The sequence below is a fragment of the Triturus cristatus genome, chromosome 1_1 (assembly GCF_964204655.1).
Source record: "Triturus cristatus chromosome 1_1, aTriCri1.1, whole genome shotgun sequence".
Classification (NCBI taxonomy): Eukaryota; Metazoa; Chordata; class Amphibia; order Caudata; family Salamandridae; genus Triturus; species Triturus cristatus.
Genome location: NC_140579.1, coordinates 1223005958 through 1223019393, shown reverse-complemented (window position 1 = coordinate 1223019393; position 13436 = coordinate 1223005958). Strand labels below are relative to the sequence as shown.

At 49.4% G+C, this 13436-nt stretch overlaps 1 protein-coding gene across 4 annotated transcripts in view; it reads left to right on the top strand.

Moving 5' to 3' along the window:
• LOC146871862 (G protein-coupled receptor 61-like) overlaps positions 1 to 13436 on the top strand; it is a 178033-nt gene that overhangs the window by 101478 nt on the left and 63119 nt on the right. The window contains exon 1 of one of the 4 annotated variants that reach the window (XR_014981189.1): positions 8841 to 8926. The exons of the other annotated variants lie outside the window; for them this stretch is intronic. The gene's annotated coding sequence lies outside the window, so the exon portion shown is untranslated. Of the gene's footprint in view, positions 1 to 8840; positions 8927 to 13436 lie in introns of those variants that run through there. 4 annotated transcript variants of the gene reach the window in all.

Sequence of the window (13436 nt, the reverse complement as noted above, 5' to 3'; positions counted from 1 at the left end):
TATTCCATGTAAATACAACCTCATCATGCACACCACTTTGTGTTGAAAGGGTGTTCTATAAGTGTTGTTGTGCATGATTGCACTTAATACTCATAGAACAAGACACATGTCTAGATTTATAAGAAATCATAAATCTCGATATGTGTGTGAATACTGCACCATTCTAAAATTGGTGTAGGAAAGCACAACAAGGAGAATTGTTTTCATTTCTCCACATTTTTATATCTTCAATGCATGCTGAAATGTTCAGCATACATTGAAGGAGAAAAATGCATTGTCTCATTGTTTTTGTGCAGGAAGGTGTTTCTTCCTGCAGGAAAACAAACAGCACATGACACAGATATCCTTGCACTATGGTGCAAGGGTGCCTGTGTCACCACATGGCTGCAGTTTAAGCAGCTGTGCAGAGAGAAGCATAGATTTGCAACATATTTATGTACATATGTTGCATCACTGTGCTTCGGAAGTACTACAGCACACTGCAGTTAAAGAGGTTACTATGTGATGCTGCAGCACTTCCTCATAGTTCTGCACTTATACATTCACCATACGCTACTAATGCATTAATTCAGTCAATTACGTACTACCCATACATTCATCTAAACTTTCACACACTAACAAAGAAATTTAGCTCTTTTTTTAAACCAGGAAAGTTAGTTCTTAGAAGAACTTTTTTTTTTTCTTCTTTCTTCTTTTATATATTTTTTTCGGTTTTTCTAACAATTTTGTGATTTTTTTGGGGGGGTTTTTCTGGAAAAAAAAAACAGGAGGAAACAAACAATGAACTTCAGGGAACAAAAAAAAAAACTAGCAATTGTGACTTTCTTGCCGGCGGCAGATCAGATCGATCGACTGCTCACTGTAGCACAAAGACGCATTGCACTTAGTGCAGAGCACTTTTAAAAATTGAAATTGAGGACGGATGTCCAAATTTTGGGCTGATGGATGCACTCTTGAAGTGCTCGGCTGCGATGAGGTGGAAGGCGCAGGAGCAGGAGTGTCTCTCATCCGTCGGCATTCTTCTCGTGCAAGATTGTTCGGATGAAGGGTCCTCAGGTGCTTCATCATACTTGCCGTGCCGCACAAGTATTTCTTGTTAGGATCCCCTTGCGACAGCACTCTTTTGCAAATCTTGCATGTGACCAAGGTGGCATTGGTCTTCGTTTGCCCCTCGGGAAAAGTAAAACATTTCCACACCACAGATGAAAAACGTGGTGTGCGTGGTGTCTCCTCCAAAAATTCATCCTCAGATGTATGAGGAGATGCAGGGGATGCCTGCTGCCCTGAAGCCATGTTTGGTTGAAAAAAGTTAGAGCTAAGTGAAATCTTGGTCCCAAAAATCTTCTTCTCTGCAAAGAGATGCTCCTCCAGAGAAGGTGAAAGAAGAATGATTGAATTGGGTGGTGTCTTTCAATAGTTAGAACAGGAAGTGTAATGAACCAATCAAATCTCTTTTTTTGCAGGTCTCATGCGATCCGCGCACCCTGCGCTTACGCATCACACACCCAGCGCGCATCCGCGAAATTGAATAAAAAAAAAATATAGGATTAGATGTAAAAATATATTACTTTTAAGACTAGTTTAGAGTTTGTCTTCAATTAATATTCACATGAAATACATATATATGTCTTTTTAAATGTTAAATATTTCGCGGGATCCGCACACCTATCGCGTCATAGACGCAGATGACGCATCGCAGAAGCGCGTAAACGTCGTGTTACGTACATCGAACGTGTCGCGTATAGGCTGGGAGTCGCGTACCGGTCGCAGTGCGATCGCGCACTAAACACGTACCCAACGCATACCATGCGCGGATGCTACCGCGTAGGGATCGGGAACGGTGTGCATAGGGTGCGCGGATCCAAAAACATGGTAAAAAAATATATAAAATAAAGTTTTGAACATATAGTTAAAAAATATAAAAAAATATGTTTGAAAACCCCAATAAAAACAAATAATATTTTTAAATTTTTAAAAGAATTAATTGAAAAAATAAGTTTAAAAAATGGTTGATAAAAAACATAATTAATGAAATTGACACACTGAGGGGGCCGATTCCGATCCTGTAAAAAGGCCCTACGAATAGTCGTACGGAGCGTTTTCTCCGTACGACTCGTACCAGGTAAACTCATTCTACAACCTAGGAAGTACGATTCGTACAGAAAGCCTTTTTCCGTACGAATCGTACAAAAGACCGTACAGCAAAAAATACCCACGATTCCGATCCGGAACTGCTTGTACGCGACGTCCTTACGTATTTCACCCGCGTTTTCCGGCCCTGCAAGTACGATTCGTCCCTACATCACTCCGTATGGCTCTTTTTTGTACGGGAGCCAAACACAGCCGGAAAAGCAGAGTCCGATGCGAACCGCCTCGCCCCGGAGCCCCGGTACGCGACGTACAGCCATGAACCCCATCGTCCGTGTCATCCCGGTCCTCTTGGCCTACGACCTGGTGCACCGCACCCGATGCACACGCCGCAGAAGGTGAGAACAACGTGCGTGGGTACGGTGCCTACCACACATACCCCTACGGTGCCATGACAACAGTGGTACGCACCGTACCCACGCATGAATGCGTGTGTACGGTGCATACCACACGTACCCCTACGGCGCCATGACAACAGCGGTACGGACCGTACCCACGCATGAATGCGTGGGTACAGTGCGTACCACACTTACCCCTACGGCACCATGACAACAGTGGTACGGACCGTACCCACGCATTAATACGTGGGTACGGTGCGTACCACTACGGCCCCATGAGTACTCAGGTACGGACCGTACCCACGCATACATGCGTGGGTATGGTCCGTACCACACGTACCCCGTTACGGCAGCAGGAAAACTTGGATACGAGGCGTACACACGCCAGGAATGTGGGCATAGAGGACTGGCCCAGCATGTTACCTCCAAATTGTTGTGTGTGTAGGTCCTGGCCAGCAGTGTACAGCTCCAAGGAGGTGCGTGGGTGGGTGCAGAGGCCTCCCAGCAGTGTCCAGACATAAGAGGGGTGGGTGCAGAGGACTCCCAGCAGTGCCCAGACATATGAGGGGTGGGTGCAGAGGACTCCCAGCAGTGCCCAGACATGTGAGGGGTGGGTGCAGAGGAATCCCAGCAGTGGACAGACATATGAGGGGTGGGTGTATATCACTACCAGCAGTGGACAGACATATGAGGGGTGGGTGCACAGGACTCCCTGCAGTGCCCAGACATATGAGGGGTGGGTGCAGAGGACTCCCAGCAGTGCCCCGACATATGAGGGGTGGGTGCAGAGGACTCCCAGCAGTGGACAGACATATGAGGGGAGGGTGCATATCACTACCAGCAGTGGACAGACATATGAGGGGTGGGTGCACAGGACTCCCAGCAGTGCCCAGACATATGAGGGGTGGGTGCATATCACTACCAGCAGTGGACAGACATATGAGGAGTGGGTGCATATCACTACCAGCAGTGTCCAGACATATGAGGGGTGGGTGCATATCACTACCAGCAGTGGACAGAGATATCGGGGTGGGTGCAGAGGACTCCCAGCAGTGCCCAGACATATGAGAGGTGGGTGCAGAGGAATCCCAGCAGTGTCCAGACATATGAGGGGTGGGTGCAGAGGACTCCCAGCAGTGGACAGACATATGAGGGGTGGGTGCAGAGGATTCCCAGCAGTGGACAGACTTATGAGGGGTGGGTGCAGAGGACTCCCAGCAGTGTCCAGACATATGAGGGGTGGGTGCATATCACTACCAGCAGTGGACAGAGATATCGGGGTAGGTGCAGAGGACTCCCAGCAGTGCCCAGACATCTGAGAGGTGGGTGCAGAGGACTCCCAGCAGTGTCCAGACATATGAGGGGTGGGTGCAGAGGACTCCCAGCAGTGTCCAGACATATGAGGGGTGGGTGCATATCACTACCAGCAGTGGACAGAGATATGAGGGGTGAGTGCAGAGGGCCCCCAGCAGTGTCCAGACATATGAGGGGTAGGTGCATATCACTACCAGCAGTGGACAGACATATGAGGGGTGGGTGCACAGGACTCCCAGCAGTGCCCAGACATATGAGGGGTGGGTGCATATCACTACCAGCAGTGGACAGACATATGAGGAGTGGGTGCATATCACTCCCAGCAGTGTCCAGACATATGAGGGGTGGGTGCAGAGGACTCCCAGCAGTGCCCAGACATATGAGGGGTGGGTGCATATCACTACCAGCAGTGGACCGAGATATGGGGGTGGGTGCAGAGGACTTCCAGCGGTGCCCAGACATATGAGGGGTGGGTGCAGAGGACTCCCAGCAGTGCCCAGACATATGAGGGGTGGGTGCATATCACTACCAGCAGTGGACAGACATATGAGGGGTGGGTGCACAGGACTCCCAGCAGTGCCCAGACATATGAGGGGTGGGTGCATATCACTACCAGCAGTGGACAGACATATGGGGAGTGGGTGCATATCACTACCAGCAGTGTCCAGACATATGAGGGGTGGGTGCATATCACTACCAGCAGTGGACAGAGATATCGGGGTGGGTGCAGAGGACTCCCAGCAGTGCCCAGACATATGAGAGGTGGGTGCAGAGGATTCCCAGCAGTGTCCAGACATATGAGGGGTGGGTGCAGAGGACACCCAGCAGTGGGCAGACATATGAGGGGTGGGTGCAAAGGATTCCCAGCAGTGCCCAGACATATAAGGGGTGGGTGCAGAGGACTCCCAGCAGTGTCCAGACATATGAGGGGTGGGTGCAGAGCAGTGCTTAATTTGTGCCGGTGCTTTCCGGTGCTTAGCACCGGCACTTATTTATCAGGGCCGGGTCTATACCTCGCCTCTGCACGTCAAATGGTATTGTGCCAAAGTAAATATAATTAGCTCACCAACTCACTGTAAACGACTTTGTTGTCTCCCGAGTCCCCAGTGAAGTGTGTTGCGCCAGTGCCTCTGGTGCAGGAAACCAGGGTTCGAGCCTCGAGTTCGCGTCCACATCCTGTGAGTCTGGGCAAATCATTAAGGCCCATATGTATGAAAGCAAAAATTATTCGCAAACGCTGCGAATCGCAAAAAGCAGCGTTTGAAAATTAAGAAATCGCTAAATTAGCGATTGCTTAGTCTGCGAAACAAGAAATCTGCGATTATACTTGCGATTTCTTAAATTGCGATTTCCTAACATTGCGAAATTCGCAAGAAGGATATCGCAAATTAAGAAATCGCTGACACATGTATGAAAAATTCGCAAATTGCGAATACACGAAATTCGCAAATTAAGAAATCGCTATTAACACCAATTGCATGCAGGTGGTAAACTGGTGCAAGGTACTTAAACCACCCCACAATGCAACAGACCCACCCACAATGGCAGGAATGTTCGTGATAGCCAGGAGGCTGCGTATTCGGGCTCTTACACAGAGGAGAATGAGACAGGAGCGTATATTCAGGTTGCGCATCACTCTGTTCCAGCACACTGAAGAGGACATCTATGACAAGTACAGACTGCACCCACATACCATAATGGACCTGATTGTGGAGCTGAAACCCTACTTGGAACACCCTACACGCAGGACATAAACAATTCCCACACATGTGCAGGTCCTGTGCTCCCTGCACCTCCTGGCGTCAGGGAGTTTTCAACGGGTAATAGCGGAGGTTGGTGGGGTGTCACAGAGTGCACTTTCGCGCTTCTTACATGCCTTTCTAGATGCAATGCTACAGAGGCTCTCACATCCCATTTACTTCCCCACCACCCAACAGGCATTACAGCAAACAAAACTGGACTTCTACCAGATTGCACGTTTCCCCCACGTCATTGGCTGCATCGATGGGACCCATGTGGCCATCACACCCCCATCAGCAACTGAATATGTCTACAGAAATCGGAAATGCTACCATTCCCTCAACATACAGATTGTGTGCAACGCTAAATATATCATCACTGACATCGTACCCAAATACTCCGGCAGTACACATGACTCCTTCATCTTTAGACACAGCGGAATACACAGACGTCTGAGTGCTGGAGAGTTTGTGGAGGGGTACCTGCTAGATAAATTCATGGCACACATCAATACACACACTACATCACTTGAGGGGGGGGACATTGACTTACCTATTGTGTTTGTCCATGCAGGTGACCGTGCCTATGCAGTGCGCGACTTCATCCTTACTCCATATCTGGATCCTGCAAATGCAAGTGAGAGGAGCTACAACAGGGCACACAGATCTACACGCTGCGTCATTGAGCGTACCTTTGGAATCCTGAAGAGCCGCTTCAGGTGCCTGCATAAAAGCGGAGGCGCACTGCAATACAGCCCTGAGACCTGCTGTAAAATCGTGGCAAGCTGTGCAATGCTACATAACATGGCAATGAGGAAAGGCACCACAATTGATGTGACCGATACAGACACATCGGATGACGAGCGCCCTGCTCCCCCTGCCAGACCTGCAGCAGGAGTTGGGGCAGCTGCTGGACGCCAGAGATGGACTGAGATCACACAAAACTACTTCTAGGTGAGTAATGATGAAAAGAGACGAAAAAGCTTGATAATGTGTTAAGTGTTTATTCACACTCCACATTGAAGAAATTCTAGCTGTCCCCAGCACATGTTGTGCACACAGTGCAGGTAAGGCACAAGTCATTGTGCAAACAGCATTTTCGGGTTCATGCACCCGTGTTGCAGTGAGTGTCACCGCACATGTTCACCTCCTTCGGTGACGTCCAGGCTGAGTGCCCCCCATGGTGTTCCCTTGGCCTGCACCCTGTCTGGCACTGTGGCGTCTTTCCCCTGGCAAGGTGGGAGTGAGGCTGCTCCGACTTGAGGTGTCCTCACTCTCGGCAGAGGCCATGAGTGCACTGCCACCAGCATTGGCTGTCTGCAGCTGCTCCACAGCAGTGGTTACCTGCGCAAGTCCTCGGGCAATATCCTGGCAGCAGTGTGCCATCTCGACCTGCATTGTTACGCTTCTGCGTGTGAGGGTGCTGGTGGTCGTGCAGAGGCGGTTCACCGCCTTTGTGTAATTGTGAAGGCGTGCATTGGCACGTCGGCCAGCCCTGTCATTGGCGGCTTGGGTGTGCCTCAAAGTGTCACAGAGCTCATTGATTGCCCCTGCCGTGGCCACGAAGCCCTCCCCCATGTTCTTCTGGTCCTTGTGTATGCGGCATAGCTGCCGATTAATTGACCGCAGTGCTTTGCTTTGCAGGCGCTGTTCCTGCAGCATGCTCTGTTCCAGGCCTGAGAACACGGACCCTTCTGCTTCAGTCGCAGTGCTGCTCCTGGGCCTTGATCTGGATGTCTCCTGTGGTCTACTCCTTGGCGTTTGTGTGTCATGTATGGGCATGTGTGACACACCCTGACTCCCCTCTCTCCTGTCGGTGTCATCCCCTGTGGCAGGTAATTCGTCCTCAAATGGAGGCAGTGGGGGCACATGTGCGAGCTTCCTGCGCGTGATTGGCTGCTGCTCAGTGTCATCGCTGGAGTCCGCAGGGTATGCAGGCTCCTCTCCCTCTGCGCTGTCTTCTTGTGCCATGCCATGTGCTGTGGATGTAACGGGGACTACATGAGTTTGTGTTATTGTCTGCATGTGGCATTTAATAAAGTTCCTACAGTTTTGTTTGGCTAACCTCTGACACTGTATCATTCACTTATCCCCAACCCACATGTTGCATTTAGTTTCCTTAGTCTCATGGACACACAGTCAGACACAGTACTACGAGTCCCATGATGCATTGCTGGGTGTGCTGTAAGACCTGGGCTGGAATGACATTTTGGGAGTTTAATAAGCGCATTTGGGGAAGTGTGCATGGGATGGGGAGGGGTGCAGATTGATTTTGCATGCATCTTACCTTGACTGCTGGATGCAGGGTCGGAGCTGTCTATGTCAGCCACACCACCAACGCTCTCAGGCAGGAGAGTAGACTCCACGAGCTCCTCATGGGGTGTTGGCTGCTCTGCAGTGGATGGTCCTCCTCCAGTCTGATTTGCGTCCTTCAGTCTGGCTGCCACCCTCTCCTTGGACCTCTGGCGCATGTCGTACCACCGCTTGCGCAGCTCTTCGATGGTACGTGTGGTGACTCCCACTGCATTTCACCTTATTCTGTATTTCTAGCCAGATTTTCCTCTTCCTCGCCTCTGGGACACGCAGTGCCTTCTTGCCGAAGAGGAGCTCATGGCTGCAGACCATCTCCTCAATGAGGACCTCCTGCTCCTTTTCAGAAAACTTATGTTTTCTCTTCCTTTTCTCTGCATCCTTGCCCTGCTGTTGTTTGGTGGAATCCATTGCCGGTTGCACTCTCCTGGGATGCCTCCTCACACTCCCCAAGCAGCCTCTGGGTGTGGCTCAGGTGGGCAGGTGCAGGAAATCACTCCAGTTTCCTGTTTGTGATGTCATCAGGCTGCACCTGGATAGCAGATTCCCGTTTTTGCGATTTCTTAATTAGCGAATTTCGCTATTAAGAAATCGCAAAACGGGTGTCTGAGAATAAATTGCGATTTTTAAGAAATCGCAATTTATTTGCGATTAATTTTTTACATCCCGCTTAGCGAATCTCAATTTGCGAATCGCAAAATATCGCAAATTGGGATTCGCTAAAAAGGAGTTTGATACATATGCCCCCAAATCTCCCCGTGCCTGAATATGTAATGTAAATATGGTGCTATGTAAAGCGCTCCAATACCTTCGGGTCGAGTTCGCTCTATATAAATATGCAACAAAAAAATAAAATAAAATAACGCCCTTAGTTCAGTGTTGCCGGTGGGCGGTACACTGATTGGTCTAGATTTGTTTCTGCCTGGGGTAGGGGCGGGGTAGGGGCTGTGCCGCAGCGTGCGTAGATCTTTTTGAAAACACCACGCCCTGGCACACACGCACACCAGGAATCACCAGAAGTTCAGTCGACGTCGAGGGCAGGCAGCAGGCTTATTAAGAAAGGCAGCACCAGTTACCGTAAGTAGACAAACCAATGCTGCTTACTAATAAACGTACTTACTTGGTATGAAGGGAAGTGAACCCAGTCCGAGGCCTGCGCTGAGAAATCATATCTTCGGCGCCGGCCCTGTGTGCAATTAGAATGCTGGAAGGAGGAAGCTGGAAGAACAGGGCCTTTAACTTAACCCCTAACGTTTATTCATAAAAATGTACTGTTTTTCATTGCGTTTTTCATCTCTCCCCGGTGTGCATTGCAATATGGCAGCAGGCGCCAGTTGAACATATATTTCTACACTACCGTCGTCGTCAAGCCTCGTGGTTGTTTGTGCATGCAGCGGTGCAGTTGTGGTCGCTGGCTCCTGATGTCACATGGGGTACGGACCTGTCGAGCGGCGGGCTATTCCATCTGGTTCTGCATGCCCTCTCTCACTTAGTTTGCGGGTGATGTTTATCTTGACTTCATTCATTGTGTGTTTAGCTTAAGTGATGTTTTCCCGTTGCCGGCCAGGTTTGGCCTGTGTTTTATTTGCTGGATGGCCCGAGGCCCTGGAAGCCCGTTCTGTGCAGAGTTTAGCAGAGTGTGACAGTACTGTGGTGACCAGATACTTTAAATCTGCAGTGCTGTGGGACCTGGGGGCGCGCAATAGCTGTCGATGTTAAGCATTTTCATCTCTTTTGCCAGTCAATCAGAGCTCAGACTTTGAGTTTGGATTCGGAGCACACTCGGTACTGTCATCCTCTGCTCTGCATGCCCTTCCAATGCTAATCAAGGGTCAGGAAATCTTATCAGTCCAATGAAACTTGATCATAAAACAAAATTTGAATTATTCAGCATATTATTTAGTCTTTGTTTAAAAAACAAACTGAATTTTGCATTTTGTTTAAACCTCTGTTCTCATAGAAGGGTTTTGTCTCTATCCGGGAATATTAATGATTTAAATAATTGATATAAATGTAGAATGTGCAATTAAGGAAAAGACATTCCACCTGAAATTAAACAGTTTCTATCATTACTTTTTTATGAAGTAAAAATCCACATACGGAACCAGGCCAGGCAGGAGTTAGAAAGAGTCACGTGTAACTTATCCCTTAATACCTAGCAATCTTTATGATAGAGAAAACAAAATTCATAAATTATAAATAAAAATTAAAATATGCAAAAACACAGTCTAAAAAATTAATAGACAATAATGGCCCTTCCAACTCCCGATTCAAGGAGCAAGCATGGTCTGTGTGAATACGAATCAAGAGCGATTTTTGCTTAATTAAATCGGAGGAAAAGCTTAGACTAATCACATAATCACATAAGCTAAATGTTGGCCCACTTAACTTCACTTGGACAATCACAGACAGACATCTCTAAAAGGACGTGAAAAGCACAGAAGTGTATCACACTGCGTGGCACACGCCAGTGTGATGTAGTGATGCTTTCAGAAAAATAATGCTTGAGAGGGGACCCATACTATATGAAATCAGTCACAGCCATGAGTCTGTAACAGACTTTCAAGTTCCAACCCAACTACCCCAGTGAGTTAATGCTGGATAACAAGTGACTTGAGAGAAAAAAAATCTCATATTCCACATATTGTTCATATACAGTGCTGCTCCCCTCAGCCAATCAATATCTAATTTATAAAAGCATAATAAACAATATGGATTTCATTTTTCTTTCTGGATTCCTTACTTTTTCCACACGCTACTGGCCAGCGTGAGATCAAATGAAAGGGGTAGGAAGCAGCTTGGTTACCTCGCAGCAGAGGCTGGGGATGAGTAAATAGGGAACAGCTACGCCTAGATGGAAGTGCTCTTCTCTTGCTGCAGGGCTCACAGTGGAGAGTTTTATTTGCAGGTAGTGAAGTCCTTCTGCTCTCATTGCAGTGCACCCTTCGCCCAGTGACACTGACACCCGCTCCATAGCTACCAAGGTTTCAGATTCCAATGAGTGTCTATTTCATAATTTCATTCAATTCAGTGCAATTATGATTGTCATTCCAGTGACTAGGAATTACAACTTCTGGCGAGAAAAATCAAGCAATGGAGACAAGATAAACACACAAATATCAGGCCTTGCACCCATTTGTGCATCAAGATTGTCTGAATCATATGTTTTGAGCTGAATCAACACCCTTTATTAAATCACCCGCTATATTAAGCTCCCAAACAGGGCATTACACGTCCATGATTGTTCAACACCTTTGAGCGATATTTGTAACTTTTAGGTCCAGGTCAAAGCTGAAAATGTACTCTATTTTGCTCTGGAGCAAAAATATTTCTCTAGTGTGGCCTGCAACAAAACCTTTCAATAATTCTTTAGGCCTCCATTTCTTACTCCCAAAAGTCATTAAATTGAAGTTTCTTTTTCAAATGTGTAAGTTTGGAACCTCCAATCAAAACCTTACTATGAGGAAGGCTCCCTTGCTGCAATTCAGATTGGGTATTACATCTGACTTTTACCAGTGCCAGTTGAGGATGTGGGTGAAGCCAATGTAATAAGTGGGCGGAGCCAGTGGAGAAAGTGGGTGAAGCCGGCGAAAAGTAGGTGTGGCCTCTGACAAACATTTGAACATCTGGACTTCATATTTTACAAATTAAGCACTGGTGCAGAGGACTCCCATCAGCGGACAGACTTATGAGGGGTGGGTGCACAGGACTCCCAGCAGTGTCCAGACATATGAGGGTTGGGTGCAGAGGACTCCCAGCAGTGTCCAGACATATGAGGGGTGGGTGCATATCACTACCAGCAGTGCCCAGACATATGAGGGGTGGGTGCAGAGGACTCCCAGCAGTGCCCAGATATATGAGGGGTGGGTGCAGAGGACTCCCAGCAGTGCCCAGACATATGAGGGGTGGGTGCAGAGGACTCCCAGCAGTGGACTGACATATGAGGGGTGGGTGCATATCACTACCAGCAGTGGACAGACATATGAGGAGTGGGTGCATATCACTACCAGCAGTGTCGAGACATATGAGGGGTGGGTGCAGAGGATTCCCAGCAGTGTCCAGACATATGAGGGGTGGGTGCAGAGGACTCCAAGCAGTGGACAGACATATGAGGGGTGGGTGCAGAGGATTCCCAGCAGTGCCCAGACATATGAGGGGTGGGTGCAGAGGACTCCCAGCAGCGGACAGACTTATGAGGGGTGGGTGCAGAGGACTCCCAGCAGTGTCCAGACATATGAGGGGTGGGTGCATATCACTACCAGCAGTGTCCAGACATATGAGGGGTGGGTGCATATCACTACCAGCAGTGGACAGAGATATGGGGGTGGGTGCAGAGGACTCCCAGCAGTGCCCAGACATATGAGGGGTGGGTGCAGAGGACTCCCAGTAGTGTCCAGACATATGAGGGGTGGGTGCAGAGGACTCCCAGCAGTGGACAGACATATGAGGGGTGGGTGCAGAGGACTCCCAGCAGTGTCCAGACATATGAGGGGTGGGTGCAGAGGACTCCCAGCAGTGCCCAGACATATGAGGGGTGGGTGCAGAGGACTCCCAGCAGTTCCCAGACATATGAAGGGTGGGTGCGGAGGACTCCCAGCAGTGGACAGACATATGAGGGGTGGGTGCATATCACTACCAGCAGTGGACAGAGATATGGGGGTGGGTGCAGAGGACCCCCAGCAGTGCCCAGACATATGAGGGGTGGGTGCAGAGGACTCCCAGCAGTGTCCAGACATATGAGGGGTCGGTGCAGAGGAGTCCCAGCAGTGTCCAGACATGTGAGGTGTGGGTGCAGAGGACTCCCAGCAGTGCCCAGACATATGAGGGGTGGGTGCAGAGGACTCCCAGCAGTGTCCAGACATATGAGGGGTGGGTGCAGAGGACTCCCAGCAGTGTCCAGACATATGAGGGGTGGGTGCAGAGGACTCCCAGCAGTGTCCAGACATATGAGGGGTGGGTGCATATCACTACCAGCAGTGTACAGAGATATGGGGGTGGGTGCAGAGGACTCCCAGCAGTGCCCAGACATATGAGGGGTGGGTGCAGAGGACTCCCAGCAGTGGACAGACATATGAGGGGTGGGTGCATATCACTACCAGCAGCGGACAGAGATATGAGGGGTGGGTGCAGAGGACTCCCATCAGTGTCCAGACATATGAGGAGTGGGTGTAGAGGACTCCCAGCAGTGCCCAGACATATGAGGGGTGGGTGCAGAGGACTCCCAGCAGTGGACAGACATATGAGGGGTGGGTGCAGAGGACTCCCAGCAGTGCCCGGACATATGAGGGGTGGGTGCAGATCACTACCTGCAGTGGACAGAGATATGGGGGTGGGTGCAGAAGACTCCCAGCAGTGCCCAGACATATGAGGGGTGGATGCAGAGGACTCCCAGCAGTACCCAGACATATGAGGGGTGGGTGCAGAGGACTCCCAGCAGTGTCCAGACATATGAGGGGTGGGTGCAGAGGACTCCCAGCAGCGGACAGACTTATGAGGGGTGGGTGCAGAGGACTCCCAGCAGTGTCCAGACATATGAGGGGTGGGTGCATATCACTACCAGCAGTGTCCAGACATATGAGGGGTGGGT